The sequence below is a fragment of the Equus caballus genome, chromosome 18, assembly GCF_041296265.1.
Source record: "Equus caballus isolate H_3958 breed thoroughbred chromosome 18, TB-T2T, whole genome shotgun sequence".
NCBI classification, from domain to species: domain Eukaryota; kingdom Metazoa; phylum Chordata; class Mammalia; order Perissodactyla; family Equidae; genus Equus; species Equus caballus.
The window spans coordinates 21,244,376-21,264,028 of record NC_091701.1 but is presented as its reverse complement, the minus strand read 5'-3'; the positions used below and the strand labels follow the sequence as shown (position 1 = coordinate 21,264,028).

Genomic DNA, 19,653 nt, shown 5'->3' with positions numbered 1-19,653 from the left:
CAGGAGGGAGCCAGAGGAATAAAGTCTCCAACCTTACCTTTCTCCCACCTCAGGGGCCCCTTATAGCCAAACCCAATCAAAAGCCAATGGGCACTTGGGTTGCTTCCAAGTCTTGGCTACTACGAATAATGCTTCAATGAACATAGGGATGCATATATCTTTTCTAATTAGTGACGGAGCAAAACATATACTGTATAATTTCACTCAAATGTGGAAGATAAACAAACACATAGATAAGGAGAACAGATTGGTGGTTACCAGAAGGGAAGGGGCTGGGGGCAGGGCAAAAGGGGTAAAGGAGCACAAATGTATGGTGATGAATGGAAACTAGACTTTTGGTGGTGAACACGGTGCAGTCTATACAGGAGCTGAAATATAACGAAATACATCCGAAATTTACACAATGTTATAAACCAATGTGACCTCAGTAAAGTAACAGAATTGAAAAAAAAAAAGCCAATGTCCATAGGAGCCTGAAGATGCAGCCAATATTTTTCTGCCTCCTGGAGCTCGTAGCAGGATAAATGAAGGAAGAGAATGGATCTGGAGGGACAAACAACAACTCTTCAACACACAAGGGAAAGCAGATAGCTGTTCTACCTACACATAACTACAACTGACTCTGCTGGACTTAGAAAGGCCCATCTCACTGCCACCATTTCAGAGATGTAGGTTGTCTCCCCTCAGACTCAGAAAACAGATCACCTCTCCTGTCCCATTGGTGGGGACACAAAAATGCTGAGCTAAACCTTTTAATGTACTATATTTTAATGCACTGTACTACCCCCTCTGACCATAATTGAAGCCAACCTAAAAAGACTGAAGCTTGATTACTAGATTGTTTACCTGCCAAATATACAGGAGGCTATTCCAACAGAATTTATAGCAGTTGAAGGCAGCTGGTAAGAGACAGTGCTTGCTAATTGATCAATTCTCCTCAAGAGTAATAAAGATAAGGGTTATATGGAATCACTTGCACTTTCAGTATTTTTCAAGGTAGAGGGAAAGAAGAACAGTCACGCCCTGGGTCCTTGAAGGTTTATCTCAGTTTACCAGTCTGCTATGTGGGCGGACATCAGGAAATTCTAACTTAAGTTTGTTTAGCCACCAGCCTGAAAAGGGCCCTGTGTTGCCCAACTCCTGGACCACCATTTCCATCAAATGACGGTAGGGATCTCCATTCCCTTAGGACAAAAAGTGAGCTTGGAGTGGCCCAAAGTGCTGGCCCTGACCCCAAGACCCCAAGGAAATTATACTTATCACTCTTAAAGGGGCTTAAAAGTACCCAAACAGAAAATACTTTAAAGGTATTTTTTTTAAGTACCCAAACAGAAAGAGTGACTTCAAGAAAAGGAATGCAAATAATGCAAAGGTCCAAGTTGTCTGTAGAAAGGATGATCTGTGGCCTCCTCTTCAAGACAGTCTGAGACTTTCAATGAATAATGCCCAAGATCTTAACACTCTGGCTGACTTCCTTACGAAAACTGTAACATTACTGAAACACCTCAAGTTAAACTTTGATATTCATATTGATCTTCATGGTTTTACATTTAATAAAGAATCAGGTCTATTTTCTCCAGCATTAATATATTTAAGGATAAATCTCAAATAAATAAGGGGTGTGTATGTGTGTGTGTTGTAGTACAACCATTTATAAAACTGGTGCTAAGAGATGAAGGGATGAAGTAACATTGAACTTCAACCTCCACATATCCACATTAATTACTACATCCTTTCAATAACTCTATAAGGAAGATCTTTGCAGATGAGGAAACTGAGCACAGAAAGGTAATTAAGTCGCTGAAGATCACACAGATATAAGTGGCCAAACTAGTGTTCACAGAGCAAGCTCTTCCCAATGCACCACATTTCCTTCAGAGGCCATATCATACCAAGCTTTGTATAGAAGTATAAAATTTCATTTTTTATTCTATATTAAACAGCCAGGTAAAAACCGACCTCTGCATTTTCTATCAAACAGCCAATGTGGAAATTAACTTTCATAACACCCAAAGTCTTCTACATATGGTCCTATGTAAAAAATTTCATTTAGAATTTAATGTGGACAGAAGTTTACCTTTAAAAATTGACATGCTTCCTCCTTCCTGATAACAAAAATTTTGTAACCCATCATAATACACCTTCTCGTCTTGACTGTCAGGAAAACCAACATCAAAGCTCAGACTCAATCACAATAGTTCAATTAGGTTTTTGGTAGAGAGTTTGCTTTTTCCATCTTTTTATGGTCTTGAGTATTCACTATATTAATTTACTGTATGCTTAAAAATCAACAAGTCTTTTATTACATTTATATCCCAGGAAATATTATTTGATCCATGATATATCTAAACTCATGAAGTAGGAATCCATAATATTGAGGACATTACTAGATATTTTATCAAATGTTCTTATAAATAAGCCTCTTTTCCTTAATCTGGACTACAGTTCATAATTTTTATGAGCTTAGATTTACCCTCTGAAAAATAATACCATTGGATCTGTTGTTAGATATTAGCTCTATTTGTTATAAGAGAAATGTTTCTAGCATGCCCGTCATTAGGTAATAATAAAGATCTAAATAATAATAATGGTGTTAATAATTTATTTGATTATACAGCAAGTATTCCTCTAAGTGGAGAGGAAGGTCTCACATTTCTAAACCATGCTGTTGCAGTTCAGCAGGTGAATTAAATATTTAGTGGGCTGCTTAATATTTCATTGTAGACAAATCATAGCGGGTTTTGTCCACTCTTGGGTACAAAAGCAGTGATCAAATACCACATGTACATAGAAATTTAATTCATAAATCATTTTTAAAGGCATGACAGTCAATAGTACAGAAGTAGGGATGCTTGAAGGACCACAACACTGGGTTATCATGAAGCAATTACAGCATTTTGTTAGTGGAATCTTTTGTTATCCTCTCAGGAGAAATGACCTGAGCACTGGTAGACTTAACTTTTGTTCTGTACATTTCTGAAATCAAGAGAAACTATGTTCACTGCTCCCTTTACAAAGGAAGTCAGTACTTCAGTCAAAATATTCTGGCTCCCACTCGACTGCACAGCTTTCCCCTTTGTCTTCACTGTACATAGATTGCTAAAATCTATTTGGAAATGAAAGGAAGTTGATTCTCCAAGGATCCATGGGATTGTATTGCCTCTGGCTATTCTCACTTCCTTTCCCATATGGTACATTTCTGTCAGCTTTGAAAATCTCTCCTGATGGTAATTGGCAGTTTACCCCATTAACGTTCCCCTTACATTTAAAATGTTTTCCTCATTACCAGCTATTTCTTAATCTGCCCCTAATAATGGGAAACAATAATCCATGTCCACCCGAGTTACAGTGGTTCAGGGAGGTTTACAAGGAATTGCTTATTAAACAATTATTAACTGTTCGGAAACCACACACGCATTTGTGTTATTGTAACAGCCACTCATTTTGATACAAGTAGCTCACTAAATGTGCATAAGCCCTTTCTTTACAATAACAGTTTAACCAGCATGTCTACATTATGCAACCAGAATGAAATAATGCTCTGGTTTAAGATCCTCTCATTTCCTCCTCCGAAGTCTCCTCTTAGTTCTAGACCTCCAGAGCACAGCATGTGCTGAAAATTACTGCCTTCATTTTAGCCATTCAAAGCTGCAAAATCACACCCCAGCCCTCAGACACAACTCCACTCACTGCCTTGCCAATTGCAGTATAATACTGTTCAAACCATCCTCCTTGCTTTCAAAATGCTCTCTTACACTTGTTAGAGCCTCTTTAATGGGCCCTTCCTTTGCATCACTGCCATTTTTCTTCTCCTAATGTACAAGCTAACCAGAGAATATTGAAATGAAGAGCAGACAGAGAAAGAACAAACTGTGTGGACCCTATTTGAAGAAGTGGTCTTAACTACTTCAAGCTGAGATCAAAATAAACCTGTCTAAGAAGCCCAGGGATGAACCAGACTAGCCCCACCATCTCTCTGTTAAAATGGGTTTGATTCTAAACGCCTCCAGCCAATGCTATCTCAAACGATTCTAGATACAAACTAAGTCTACAGAATGGAAATTAAACTTTGGAGGTCCTCAGTTTTTCTCATTTGTAAAATGAGAAATCCGAACTGAAAACAATTTCAAGATTTCTTTTAGTTCTGAAGTTATTTGTATCCCTTTTCTCCAGTGGTCACGACAGATTGCACTGCAAGTTATATCATTTGTCAGAATAAACATTTCCGCCTTCCAAGCAATAAATTATTTTGGGGGGCAGAGATATGTAAACCATCAAGAGATTTTGGACCATTCTTAGAATGAACATATGCACAGCGGATGAGAGGGAACTAGAAGGAAAAAACTCCGGGTCTACCTGGGAAAGTCAGGAAAGGCTTCATAAATTAGGTGGCTCTACATGTGTTTTGAAGGATGAGTAGGAGTTCACCTGGCAGACAAACAGGTTAGTTTGTAATAAGCCCAGGGAACAGCATAGGCAAAAAAAAATGAAAGTCTTCAAGGTCCTAAGGTATTCTGGGAACTACAAAAGTTCTGCATTATCTGAGAAGCCAGAAAGTTCAGAAGAAGAAAATCTTGAAAGTTGATCTCTCTCTCTCTCTCTCTTTTTCTCTCTCCCTTCCTCCCTCCCTTTTTCTCTGTCTTGTCTCTTCTCACAGGGCTCCTACAGAGGCTTAGCCCATCATTCCAAACGTTAAGGTGGAAAACACAATAAAATGATGGAAGCCAACAGAAATCTGCATCCACTTGAAAAATAGCTCATCTTGCAGACATTTTACTTCCAAAATACAACCATTTAAGCAGATTTGAGACAAGTTGAACAATATGCTACATTAAACAGATTCACTTAGCTATATGATTAACAGATGAAAACACCCATTTTCCTCTTGATTATAGGTTTAAAGCTTTCTATTCTGATTTGTCAGTGACAAGTCATACTATATTACAACCCACTTTGTGGGGAAGATACCACAAAATAATCATCTACTGATAGATACTGAATATAAGCCACAGAGAGGTGAAATAAGCCATGAGATGATGAAGATAGGTTTCAAATCCAGGCAGTCTAACCCAAGAGCTTATGCTCCTTAATGTGATGTTAACTAGCTCTCAAAAGGAGTTAGCCACAAAAAAATACTTATTGTAAAAATAGTTGAAACTGATGCAAGCTGGACGAAATTTTGGTGGCCTAGGAGTTGAAAAATATTTTCAAGGATATGCTACATAGAAAATTATAGAATTGAATTTAATGCGAGAAATAACATGGGAGTTCAGATACAAACAGGTCAAGTTTCCTTAAAAAATGGAATACAAAATTGTTTTTTAAAAGAAATCAAATTTCTATAGATCATCGCCCATTAGAATATTTTTTATTCCACCTAGAGTGGACACATATCTCAAAGGAAACTCTATATGTTTTAAAAGGCTTTCTTCTTTCAAATACCCTTTTTAAATTAATATTTACACAGTTATTTTATTTGCACAATGAATCAATCATGCCCATGTTAAGAACAGAAGTAAAACAAAAGTGACCCATCTTGGGATCTAGAACAGTGGAGACATCCTCGTATGTGTAGAGATATATTAAATAGGAATGAGCCTCTTAAGAATAATTTACTTAGGAATATAGAAATTTATGTTGTTCCCAATGAAAAGGCAATATTTCAATATCTGAAAGTTTTGCGTTCCTTTCAAAGTAACACTAATCTAGGAGAGGTACTCCACAGTGACAAAAAGAATTTGTATAATATATAAATAAACATGTGCTTGGATATCTATGTGTGTGCATACATGTGAGTGTCTGTGTGCATGTTCAGTTAAACACTCTTAACAATTAAAAAGTGACTTTGAACTCAGAAAGTCAAATGCTGATTGGCTGAAAAGGAGGTAATGACTTATAAAACATGTGAACTGACCTGAATTAAATTATAGACATATTTGGAACACAGGTCAGTGAATTTGAAGGTGAAATCGGTTGCAAAAAAAGCAATCTATGGAAACTATTGATGAACAAGGAACGAATTCTTTTTTTGTCACTGAAATAAAATAAATAGCCTCTAGTTAATGGTTCTAACTGTTCAAAAGGAGACATTTCTAACACTTATGAAACTTAAGTGTTAAAATTCTTTTTCCAATCTCCTAAAACATTTCCAAACTGTATTTTGTACTAAGCAATTGGACCATTAAAGCGTAGGTCAGTAATGAAATTACAGTAAAATCGCAGGGCCAGCCAAAGTTTTTCTCGCTACATGAAAACAAATCATTTTTCCTATTCAGCTAACAGTGTTGAGCACTGTCCAACATGGCAAGTTTAGATGGAAGATATCACTGCTGGTTAGTAAAGAAGAGTAGAAAATGAAGTTCCTCATCAAGAAAGACAGCATTAAGCTTGGAAAAGGGAACTTCAGACAAATCCAAAACATCTACACATTCACACTGGAAGGAGCTGTATGAAAGTTTAGTAGACCAAAAGGCCAAAAAACTGGCTTGTGAACCTCTAGGTAAGGCCTAAAGGAAGTTAGGGAATGAGTGTAGACTACAAAACCGAGAAGAAAACAATACTAACTACTTCTACTGTCTATTTGTTTATGAGAATGCTTATGAGAATTTGAGTTTTCAAAGAAAATTGGCTAGGTAAACTACAGGCAAATGATTATGTTGTTTTCAATAAGTTCAACAGAGAGTCATCACAGCCAGTGTGGCCTTGGCCAGTGTGGATTTTGCAAGGGAGTAAAAAGGTTTACCGGTCAGTTTGGTGGTGGTTGTTTTGTTTTTGTTTTTGGTACAATGTTGATATCATGTCAGTCATTCTCAACCTGGAACCACCTCTCCAGAGGGTCTTTTGGAAATGTGTGTAGATATTTTTGGTTGACTAAAGGTAGAAACTAGCATTCAGAAGACGCAGAAGGGGGCAAGAATGGTAAACATTTTGGAATATGTAGAATAGTCTTACACAGGGAAGAACTATCCCACCTAAAATGCTGTTAGTGACCCCATTAAAGAATAGTGGGATATTTTCCTACCCACCACAACCCCTCTCTCCAAAATTCAATCTACAGGAGTCCAAAGTAATCCTTGTAATTTTGTAAGCTTGCAAAGAAACCCAAGAACTGAACACAAAAGTTTTCAAGGAACTGTTTCCAAGTAGTTAGCAGCCAGTCAAGACTGGTCCACAATCAAGAGAAAGTCAGGCACATCTTAATGTGTAAAATAGGGGTTGCTAAGATGTAAGATTTGAGGAATCCAGCCTCTGAAACCTGTTATTCTAACGAGGGAGGAAAGACAGTGAAACTGAAGGAAATGACTTGGAGGGAAGGTATAATTTTAGAGCAGTGTACTGTCTCAACCAACAGGCACCCTTGAGTCTCAGGTAGGGACCCAAGAAATGATATTCCAAGTAGAAAATGGTCATAAAAGAGAGCATGAGAGAGAGAAAAAACAAACTTAATGGAATGCATACTTTTTCCAGATTCTTCTCTCACAATTTTAGTAATGACAGCCCTTTAAGTTCTCTGAAAATCATCCTACATACCAGTTTTTACAAGGATGTGGCTTGTCTTATGTATAATCACCTCCAAGTAAAGATCAGATTTACGAAATGGCAAGAGAGAAAATTCACCAGCCCATTTGGTACATGCAAAATACCCCATGTAGAAGTTCTCATCTTAAATAACCATAAGTGTTTGCATACAGTAGAGAGTACTTGGAAGCGTCATTTTCTTTATAAAAAGGTACTAATGTTTTCAAAGTAGCATCACTTGATATCAGGATAATGCCTTGTTTGAATGATAAGACTGAAAGGGAAGGGTGAATAAAAAGCAAACCATGAAATGTCCCCTGAAAGGTTCAGAAAAATGAAAGTGCCAACACTCAATAAAAATGATTAAAATGTGTGCAGAATTGTATTGCTTTCCATCTGACCAGTCTTGAAAAGATCATGAACAATCATTATGTGTAATCAATGGCCTATTTATCTGCAACACATGAACAAGCCCACTTTAAATAAGCTCGACTCCATGGTCTTGACTCTGATGCTTTATCGGCACTGGTGACAGTTCACTGGGCAGATGTCTGCTCTGAGTTTGTTCATCCTGATGAAGTTGCCTATGGAAAGACTTATGTCTTCTCCAATAGTTTTTAAGTCCATTAATTAAAAATGCAGAGAGGTTACATAATTAATGTGTGTGTTTTAGTGACTCATGGCCTTGAAAGACGTAGAGAAAGAGGCCATTTAAATCTTCCCCTTGCCATGGGGATGGAGGAGAGTGATGAGTATCTACAGCAACCAATGGAGACTGGAACAATTTCTCAGAAAGAAAATTCCTCACCTCTCTCAACAACCTCTTCCAGTATCCGAGGGTTAGCAATACAGGAATACCACTCTGTTGTTCTTCAAAGGCTCTTGAGTGAACAAATTTGGCTTCTACAAAAAATATCCTAGACACTTCATTTATTACTAGTTATTCCTTCTCTCCCTTTTTTATAAAAATCAGTGAATCTTCACTTCTCTTTTTTGCAGGTCATCAAATATGGTAACTTAATATCTTGGCCAGTAAAATTGACAATGTTATATTCTGCCATACACTTCCAAAATTTGACTGGAGTTCCTTCAGAAAAGTCCCACATACAGAAGCAGAGAAAATTCTGTTTATAATTTTAAATGACTATTTTTTTAAAAACCCTAATCTTAAAAATAGAACTCTTTAAGGAGAGAGACAAATTCATGACCTCAGTCTTGACAGAATTTATATTGTGACATGCCTGTAATTTCCTAAAGTCTCTTTCCAAACCTAAAAAATATTGACTTTAGAGTAACTCAAAAATCCCAGAACTGATTAGAAGCACAAAGGTTAAAATATTGGGGCAATATTTCAATTTTATAATTTAGTAATTAATCACTGAAGCTCTCAAATCAGATTTTATAACTAAATGACTCTCTACTGCCCCTTACAGGTACTACCCAACTCTTACAATCCACTCAAAAGATTTCATTGGGACCTTGGTAATAATTAGACTAGTTTCCAAACAGAACCTCTCAGAGTTGTGTGAATTAAATAGCCATCTAGCCGACTGTGGAAGCTCTACAGTTCCTATCAGGAATCTGTGCCATGTCAAAATTTACAAACCTTTCCAGGACCAAACTACTAGAATCATAGGAAAACAAAAATGAAAGAGTCCTCAAACACCAGCTAAAGTCACATCTCAGATGAAGCCAATGTCTGTATCAGGTTCCCTAACAATCTGCCTGACATGTCCTACATAGTCCCAGAAACGTTTCTCCCTTTTAAATGATAACTTCCTGACTTGTGCTTTTAGGATGCTTGCAGAGGCCACAGCCACTTGTTGCAGTTCTGCTGCAACTACTAGAAAAAAGGATAAATTTAACAACCATATTTTAAAAGACACCAAAAAGCAATGAAGTCTAGATGAACTAAAATTACAGAGAGAAAAGAATACTTTCTAGGTGAGAAGAGGTAATAGGTAAATGAGGGTAAGATATTGTGTGTGAAATATGCAAATGAGACTGATAATCAAGAGGAAAAAAACAGAGGCAGATTCACACATGATCCAGGAATTAAGTGTCAGCATACAAGAACTTTAAAAAATGTGTATGATAAAAATAATCATTAAGATGGACTCTAATGCCATGAATGCATAATGAAATCTCTAAGGTAACTACTAAAAATCATACAATTATGCATAACTAAGAAGACTAGATGAGAAAAAATAGAATAATAAAATACTCCTTTAATCTACAAGAAGGTAGGAGAATGAGGGCAACAAATAGAAAATGAAGAGCAAGATGGTAGATGTGAACTCATGTATGCCATTAATTATATTACATGTAAATGGATGAATAATCAAAAGAAAAACAGAATAGATAAACAATATCTAATTATATGCTAGTGTATTTGACAAGATAACAGCTCCCACAAAGATGTCCATGTCCTAATCCCCAGAACCTATAAATATGTTAACTTACATGGCAAAAGAGGCTAACAGGGACTTTGCAGATGTGATTAAGGATCTTAAAACAGGAAGATTATCCTGGCTTGCTCAGGTAGCCCACTGTAATCACAAGTGTCTTTATAAGTGACAAGGGAATTCAGGCGAGTCAGTGTCAGAGCGATGCAGCATAAGAAAGACTGTACTGGTAATTGCTGGTCTTGAATATGAAAGGCGGCCATGAGTCCATGAACACGGACAGTCTCTCGAAGCTGGAAAAGGCAGAGAAATGGATTTTCCCCCAAAGATTCCAGCAGGAATGCAGGCCTGCCAACACCTCGATTTTAGTCCAGTGAGACCCATTTTGGACTTCTAACCTCGAGAACTGTAAGAAAATAGATTTGTGCTATTTTCAGTCAACAAATCTATGGTAACTTGTTAGAGCAGTGATGGGAAGTTAATATGATTGGTTGTAAGAGAAACATCTTACATATAAGGATACAGATAAGTCGAAGGTAAGGAATGGTAAATGATACATCAGGCAAATAGTTACCAAAGAAAGCAAGTGTGGCTATATTAATACTAGACAAAGCAGACTCTTTGACAAGAAGTTTTCACTACACATAAATGGGGATATTTCATAAATATAAAGGTTTCAGTTAAACTAGAAGATACAGCAGTCTTAAATTTTTTAACTCAAAGAAAAACAAAAATATAGAATTAGCCAAATCCACTATCATTGGCGATTTTAACAACCTTCCCTCAAGAACTGGAAGAACAGGAGACAAAAAATCGGTAAGGGTGCAGAAGATATGAAGAACACAGTGAGCTAAACTGATCTAATAAAAAGTATATAGAACAATGCCCAACAATTACAGAATACACATTCTTTCCAAGCACACACAGGACATTTCCCAAGTAGATCATACACTGGGTCATAAAGCAAAACTCAACAAATTTCAAAGGAGTGAATCACATAGACTATGTTCTCTGATCCCAGGGGAATGAATTTAGAAAGAAAAAGAAGAAAGATAACTAAAAAAATCTGCAAACTGTTTGAAAATTGAGTAATATACATCTAAACAGAAAAAAGTGGACATTATAAAATATTTTTAAGTGAATGAAAATGTAAATGTAACATCAAAACTTACACAATGCAGCTAAAGCAGTTTAGAGGGAAATCTTAACTGCATGCACATATTAGAGACGTATAACGGTGAAAATCAATTATCTAAGCTTCTGTCTCAAGAAAAAGAACATAAAAATAAAATTGAACAGAGTATAAGAAAGGAAACAAGAAAGATAAGACAAAAATTAATTAAACAGAAAGCGGATATACAGAATTCAATATAGCCAAAAAGCTATTTCTTTCAAAAGATTTGTAAAATTGATACACACTTAGCAAGACTGAACAAGAAAAAAAGAAAATACAAAGCACACGGATCAGGAATTAATGAGGGGTGTCACTACTGACAAAAAGATAATTAGAGAATAATAAATTTGTCAACCCAGATGAAAGGGACAAATTCACTGAAAAATACACATTACCAAAATGTATAGAAAGACAATTGAAAATCTGAATCCATAATTAAAAACCTTTCCAAAAAAGCCCTGAAGGCTTTGTTGATGAATGCCTTCGAACATCTAAGGAAGAAACAATGCCAAACTTAAACAAACTACTTTATGGAAAAAATAAAGTGGAAATATTTCCAATTTATTTGATGAGGCTAGGATAATCCTGACATTGAAACTCAAAAGAGATATTACAAGAAAAAAATATAGACTGCTATCCCTCATGAACATAGATACAAAAATCCTAAAAAAAATTCGCAAATGAAATGTAGCAATAGATAAAATGGATGATACACGATTAAGTGGTTTTATTACAGAAACGCAGGATTGGTTTAATATTCAAAAGTCAATCAATGGAGTATGCATTATAAAAGACAAAATTTGTGAATGGTACTGTATCAAAATTAAATAATCTCCTTTTCAAAAGATATTGTTAAGGAAAGGAAAAGATAAACCAGGTACTGGGAGAAAAATTTATGAAAAAAAAATATATATATATATTAAAGAGCTTCTATCCAGGTTTTATAAAGAGCCCTTATACAGAAATAACTCAATTTTTTAAATGGGCTGAAGATTTGAAAAAAGACGTCACAGAGAAGATATACAAATGGAAAATAAGTACGTGAAAAGATGCTCAACAGCACCAGTAATCAAGGAAATGTGAATAAAAGCAAATAAGATACTACCACACACATATAAGAACGGCTAAAGTCAAAATGATGGACCTTACCATGCGTTGGCAAGGATAGGGAGAAAGTGGAAATACCATACATTATTGATAAGAATGTACAATGGAACTGCTACTTGGGTAAAGCGTTTAGCAGTTTCTTAAAAGTTAAACATACACTACCATACAACACAAGGATTCCACTTGTATATTATTAAGTTAAAGAAATGGAAACATATACCCACACAAAAAGACTTGTACCCAAATGTTCATAGCAGCAGTATTCATAATGGCCCCAAACAGGAAACAGCCCAAATGGCTTTCAAATGGTAAAAGAATAATCAAAATGTGATATAGCAATATAATGGAATACTACTCAGCAATAAAAAGGCATTAACTATTGATACATGCAACATGAAAGAATTTCAAAAACATCCTTGTAAGAAAAAAAGCCTAACAAAAATTATGTTTGTATGATTCTGTTTATACAAAATTTCTAAGCTGGGCAGTATAACTATAGGGATAGAAAAAAGATCAATGGTCACCCACGTTTGGAATGGGGTGGGGACTCACGGAAAATAAACACAGAGCAACTTTATTTTAAAATAGGTTACTTTTTAGAGCAATTTGGGGTCCGCAGCAAATTTGAGAGGAAAGTACAGAAATTTCCCATATACCCTCTGCCTCCACACACACACAGCCTCTCCTATTATCAACGTCCCACACCACAAGGAAACATTTGTTACAGTGGTTGAACTTACACTGACATTCATTATCACCCAGTCTGTTGTTTACATTAGAGTTCCCTCTTGGTGTTGTACCCTCTAGGCGGAGCACAGAGGATTTTTAGGGCAGTTAAGTTACTGTGTATCATACTATAACGGCGGATACATGTCCTCATCCATTTCTCAAAACCCATATTCATCCCTCTGCTCCCCCTAACAACTGGCAACCACTGATCGTTCTGCCCTCCATAGTTTTGCCTTTTCCAGAAGGTCACAGCGTTGGAATCATACTGTATGTAGCCATCACACCTTGGCTTCTTTCCCTTAGTAATATGCATTTAAAGTTCCTCACAGAAGAATTTTCAAGGGATGTTGGAAGTGTTCGAACCTTAGACTGTGATATAGAAAGATGTTCGGCATCGTTAGCCATCAGGAAAATGCAAATCCAAAGCACAAGATACTACTTCAATACTCTCTAGGATCAAAAAGACCGATAATAACAAACATTGGAGAGGATGTGGAAAAATTAAAAGCCTGATTCACAGCTGGTGGGAAAGCAAAATGGTGCTCTGAAAAACAGTCTGGCAGTTCAAAAGGTTAAATATACAGTTACTGTATGATCCAGCAATTCCACTCCTCGGTATACCCAAGAGGAATTAAAACAGGCCCACAGGAACATTTGTATACAAATGTTCACAACAGCACTACTCATAATAGCTAAAAAGTAGAAACATCTAAATGGCCACTAACTGTCAAATAAAATATGGTATATCCACACAATGGAATATCATTAGACAGTAGAAAGAAATGAATACTGACAGACAATGATGAACACAGATGACCCTTGAAAACATTATACTGAGTGAGAGAAACCAGTCACAAAGATCACATACTGCATGATTCTACTTCCCCGAAATTTCCAGAATAGGAAAATTCATAGAGAAAGAACTTAGATTGAGTTGCCAAGCTCTGGGATGGGGGACGCGAGGCCAGGGGTGGGGGAAGGCAGGAGGGGAGGGGAGGAGTTGGGAGCAACCAAGGAGTGACTGTTAACGTGAACTGGGTTTCTTTTTCGGGTGATGAAAATGTTCTAAAAAATCATTGTGGTGATGGTTGCACAGTTCTGTGAATATACTAAAAACCACTGAATCGCACACTTTAAACGAATGAATATATGAATCGCACCTCAATAAAGCTGTTACATTAAAAAAAGAAGAAGAAAGCTGCTGTTTTGATGCAGTTAAAATAAAGCAAGTGGCATGAGGAAATGGTTGCATAACTATACCTTACCAGGTTTCTTTGTCCAAGAGCACTGTCTGTTGGCATGAAGAGGCACAGTATTTGCAGGGGATGGGTCCCTAGGAGTTGCTAGATTTCCTGATTTTGTGATTTTGCTTCTCTAGGACCATTGATTTTTTTTTCCCCTTTCTTCTTTCTTTCCCATTACTACCAGGTCTCCACTGGATGCTCCCCACGCCAAGTCACCCCCTTTTCCACCAGATGTTATGCCTTCCTGAGACAGCCATGTCTGTTCCCACAAACAGTCAAGTTATTTCCTTTTACTTCTGCAGTAGCCAACACTCCGATCTACAAGTCTTACACCTCCTCCTAAAATCTCCAATCTAGGTGGTACTTTCCCTTTTGCTAGTGAATATTGTCTCGTTCCATCAACCTTCCTATTTCCCTTCTCCTCTTTCCTGAGTGTCCTCTGCTGGACTTGGGTATTTCTCTAATCACAGGTATCTGAAGTTTGTAGTAGTCCAGGTCCCTCACCTGTGGTTTATCTGCTCTCTCTGTTGATCTGCATTCTTTCTTTGGAAGATGTGTGCATGGATTTGGATTTAGAAAGATGCCACTATCCAATGGGAACCTAGAAGCCCTTTGTAGCATTTTCACTACCACCAATATGCTAACTACCAGACTGGAGATAGTATAAATTACAGTCCTTGAAGTCTCCAAGGACTTTCATCTTTTTAGGGAGAAAACGTTTTAACCCAGACAATAGGAAACAAGATACAAGGCAATATATAATGGAAAGCTCTATTATCTACAGAAATTGTAAATGTTATAGAAATTTGGAATAAAAGGAGAGATAATTGTAACAAATTATTGATAAAAGCTTCATGAAGAAGGCAGGATCTTAACTTTGATGAAGAACTACGATTTTGTTATAGAATTGAAATCAGGATATTATAACAGTATCTAGTTCAATAAACGTGGCCAGATATTACCTTAATATTTTGAGATATTAAACAGGTTTCATTTTCCTCTCCATTTTCTTGTATTCTCTATTCTTTCTCCCATTCAATCAGTGGGGTTGATTACCTGTGGGAAAACATAATTCACCAAAAGTAGGGTGGGGAGAGGAGCTGAGTTTCAAAAGCCTAGTCCCCAAAGAAACCCAGGCAAGTAGAACGTATAATACACACACACACACACACACACACGCTCCAAGCTAGGGAAGATTCCCAGGCACTAGGAGGCAACAGAGAGGTAGAAGGCTCAGCTTAGAATTTGGTAAGGCCCTGAGAACAAAGCCTCTTCCCTCCCCCAGGCCATGAAAGATGCCTGGATAGGTTTGGGAAATAAAAGAGCACAGGATATGTCTGTGCAGAGCTCCATCTTTCCTGTCACTTGAAACTGAAGGCTCCCTTGCTCATACAGTGTCATGTGTTATAAGAACTAGGAATCAAAAAGTTACATACTCTTCATCATCTAAACTATCCCCTAGACAAAGTTTTTATAATGTCCATCTTAGCTTTGCTCTTGTTTAGATTCAGAAACCAATTTTGAGGGGCCAGCCCCGTGGCCAAGTGACTACGTTCAGGAGCTCCGCTTCGGTGGCCCAGGGTTTCGCCAGTTCGGATCCTGGGCGCGGACATGGCAATGCTCATTAGGCCATGGTGAGGGGGCATCCCACATGCCACAAGTAGAAGGATCCACAACTAGAATACACAAGTATGTACTGGGGGGATTTGGCAGAAAGAGCAGAAAAAAAAAATGATTTGCAACAGTTGTTAGCTCAGGTGCCAATCTTTAAAAAATAGAAACCAATTTTGAAAATAGTATGCTTTCATAATGTTTTATTCATCTTTCCCTATTTCCTCATAATGGAATTAATTACTCTCTCCTCTGTAATATTCTCCTTATGTCATATATCAAGCTATGCATTGCCTATTTTTAAAGTGTCTGTCTCCTTTATTAAGTTGTGAGCCTCCAGAGAGTAGGCAGTAAATCTCTCAATCTTTGTATCAGCAGCTTAGCATAGTGGTGAACACACAGTAGGGACTTAGTGAATGGAACTGAAATCATTCGTTCAGATTAAAACTAAGTAGTGATTATCAATTCTTTAGGATTGGGAAATCTGTATTCACCTTTTTTAATGTTAAAAAGATTACTTTTTGCTGAGGACTGAAGTGTAGAAGGAAATGGCCTGGAAGCAATTTCAGAAACCATAAAAACTTTAAAAACCAAACTGTTATAATGTTAATTATTAAATCTTGGCAATAATATCCCTTTAAATAGTGATTTTAAACATCCTTACATCTCCAAGAACCTAATTTTGTACTGGATATGCAAATCTAGAGGTCATTTCATTTAATAAATACATACCTCCTAATCAGCTGCATACTAATGAAATTAATCTGAAGGCTAAATTTCAATTATGAATTATAGACCCTCATCTCTCTTTCTTGATTGCCTGAATTACATAAATCCGGAAACTTCCAATACATAGCAAAAGGATCTGATGAGAAAAACATCCTTTTCAAGACGCAACCAGGTGAAGTGAACAGTGTTGTGTCTCTAATTCGTAATTTTTATGTAACTCTCCTTATGCAAAATAACGATTTACAACCATCTAGTAAGTAACTTGGCTAAGTTAAGGCATGCTGCACAGGTTTGGATGCTTAAACTGAGCCATCAAACTTAAGATCCCCGAGGTTTGTAATGAAGGCACACATTTCAGCAAGAGGATTTATCCTGCTTCAGTTCTGAGAAATTAATTTGAATTGAAGAAAGAATGGTTTTTCCTCTCAATTCATAGCTCTTACAGTTTATTCTGAGCATGTTTTCTCCTAAGGAAAAAGAAACAAATATGAAGGAATTTTTTTTCCTACACCGAGTATGACATACGTCAGCTGCCATTTACACTTCAGTTGAAAATAATTAACTTGTGTGACTATAAAAGCAACAGATTGTGTTATTTCACAATGTGACACTGTAATTCAAATAACTATCTCAAATAGCGTATCTGAAAGAAAAATAATTAAAGAGTCCTAGCTCACTTTCAGTTAATTGTTCCAACAGATCACTAGGGCTCATCTCCAAGTAGAATAATGCTCCAATCAGAGAAAGTTCTTTCTCATTCCTGAAATCAATTGTGATTTGTAGAGCTAGACATGACTCCAGTAGCTTAAGGTATCTCCCAATGGGCACTTTGACCCCATTCTGGTTTGACAGCTTACTTCACTGAATCACAGAGCTGAAAGGAAAAATCCTGATGCCTCCAATTCAACAATACAAAGTGGATCACTGACTTTAAAATTCTCAACCATACCCTCTAGTTGGTATCAGCACAATCCTGTATTATATTCATGCATCCCATTTCTCTTCTATAGCAGTCGCTCTAGGCTATGTTATGCGGTAATAACAAACCAACCAAAGTTTTAGTGGCTTCCAACCACAAACAAGGTTCGGTTCTCAAAGATGCTACATATTCATCACAGATCTTGGAGCCAGGTTGAAAGAGCAGCCAGCCTCAAAGAAGAGGAAGAAAAGTGCATTGGTGCAATACACAACGGTTCCTAAAACTTCTGCGTGGAAATAGCGCTCATAATTTCCTCTCACATTTTATTGGCCAAAGCAGGTCACGTGGTCAAGCTATGTATGGCAGGCACCTGGAACAAGGGACAGTAACATGTATCTAATAATACAATCAATAACAAGGTAATAATAAATAATATAATCTGCCATACCTTCTAAAACCACGAATCTTTATATTTCCCAAGAGAAACTTTAGATCCTACTCCAACTCTCCAAGGGATCTTGAATTTCGTCATCCAAGGGGAGAAACAGACCAGACACAAGAAGGCTCCTTCTCTAAGCTTACAGTCTAGGCAAATTTTACAAAACAGTTTGTTCCTAAAAACCAGACGTTGAAACCCTTTAAGAATTAAACACCATCCAATCCTCCCGGCAGGCAGCCTTAGAAGTTGTCAGGGTGCCAGAGCACAGGGTAATTTACTCTCGGCAAACAGAAAAGAATAATTTACATCTGGAGAGCTGAAAAGAGAGGCTTATGAAGAAATTGTCAGAGCTCATAAAATTCTGGTACTTAATCAAAAGTATACTACACAGACATAAAGGAAAGAGTATTCAAACTCAAGACTTTCCTTGAAAAAAAAGTCATTCAACTTCAATTTTTGAAGCATCTTAGATTTCATTTTTAATGTGCCTCAAATTCTTTGAAAAACATTGGATTATGAATTCCAACCTTTTCCAAACATTTATCCTCCCCTTACACTTATTCCAGGCCCAAACTCAAAACCATCCCTTGTTAAAACCACTCTATGCTTTCTTCTGAATTTTAGGCTCAATTCTTAGGCAATCTGATGTGTCTTGGCCACCAACATATCTCTCATCTAATGACTACTAAGATCTGACCACCTTCCTAAATTGAATGGGGAAGAGCTGATGTAGCCACCTTTTTAAAATTTTCCACGTCAACCTCCATCCCTGTAATGTACCTAGCCATTTCTTTTGATTCAAAATACCTTTATACATTATAATTAGTGCTAAAACTATTAGGTGAATGGTTGATGAGGAACTGCACATTTATATAATGCCAAAATAACCCCACACACTTTACTTAGCAGACAAAGGAGGAAACATATAATTGCACAAAGGAAATATCCGAGTCATCACCCTAATCTAGGCGTTAATTTTAGCATCATTAAGAGTATATGTCTTCTGATATGATGTAATCTGAAGCATCACCAAGGAAGCAAAGTTAAACAAAGTTGATAAGTATTTTAGACAAAATGTCCAGTTAACAACAGAGGAACAAGCTAAACACTTTGAAGAAGCAATTGGACAAACCCAAAAGGGAAGGCATTTCACAGGACAACTAGACAGATCTCTCGAACAAGGCAATGACATTTAAAAAAATGCTCTTAGGGCCAGCCCCTCGGCTCAGTGGTTAAAGTTTGGCGTGCTCCACTCCCATGTCCTGGGTTCACAGGTTCAGATCCCAGGTAGGGACCTACTCCACTCATCAGCCCACATACAAAGTAGAGGATTGGTGCAGAGTTAGCTCAGGGCTAATCTTCCTCAAGAAAAAAAGAAGGAGGATTGGCAACAGATGTTAACGCAGGGTGAATCTTCCTCACAAAAAACACAAAACTGCTCTTAGTTAAAAGAAACATGGGGGCTGGCCCCATGGCCAAGTGGTTGAGTTCGTGCACTCCGCTTCAGCGGCCCAGGGTTTCACTGGTTCAGATCCTGGGCGTGGACATGGCACTGCTCATCAGGCCATGGTGAGGTGACGTCCCACATGCCACAACTAGAAGGACCCACAACTAAAATATATAACTATGTACCAGGGGGCTTTGGGGAGAAAAAGGAAAAATAAAATTTTTTTTAAAAAAAAGAAAGAAACATAAATGCCATAACAAATAGAAGTAATATGTAGTCCTCTTTTGGATGCTGATTGGGATAACCAGCAATGAAAGACATTTGGAGACAA

At 37.1% G+C, this 19,653-nt stretch overlaps 1 protein-coding gene across 12 annotated transcripts in view; it reads right to left on the bottom strand.

The window, feature by feature from the left end:
* Window positions 1-19,653, bottom strand: part of THSD7B (thrombospondin type 1 domain containing 7B) — a 1,030,427-nt gene that overhangs the window by 748,155 nt on the left and 262,619 nt on the right. Inside the window, exon 1 of one of the 12 annotated variants that reach the window (XM_070240798.1) lies at window positions 15,140-15,233. The exons of the other annotated variants lie outside the window; for them this stretch is intronic. The gene's annotated coding sequence lies outside the window, so the exon portion shown is untranslated. Of the gene's footprint in view, window positions 1-15,139; window positions 15,234-19,653 lie in introns of those variants that run through there. 12 annotated transcript variants of the gene reach the window in all.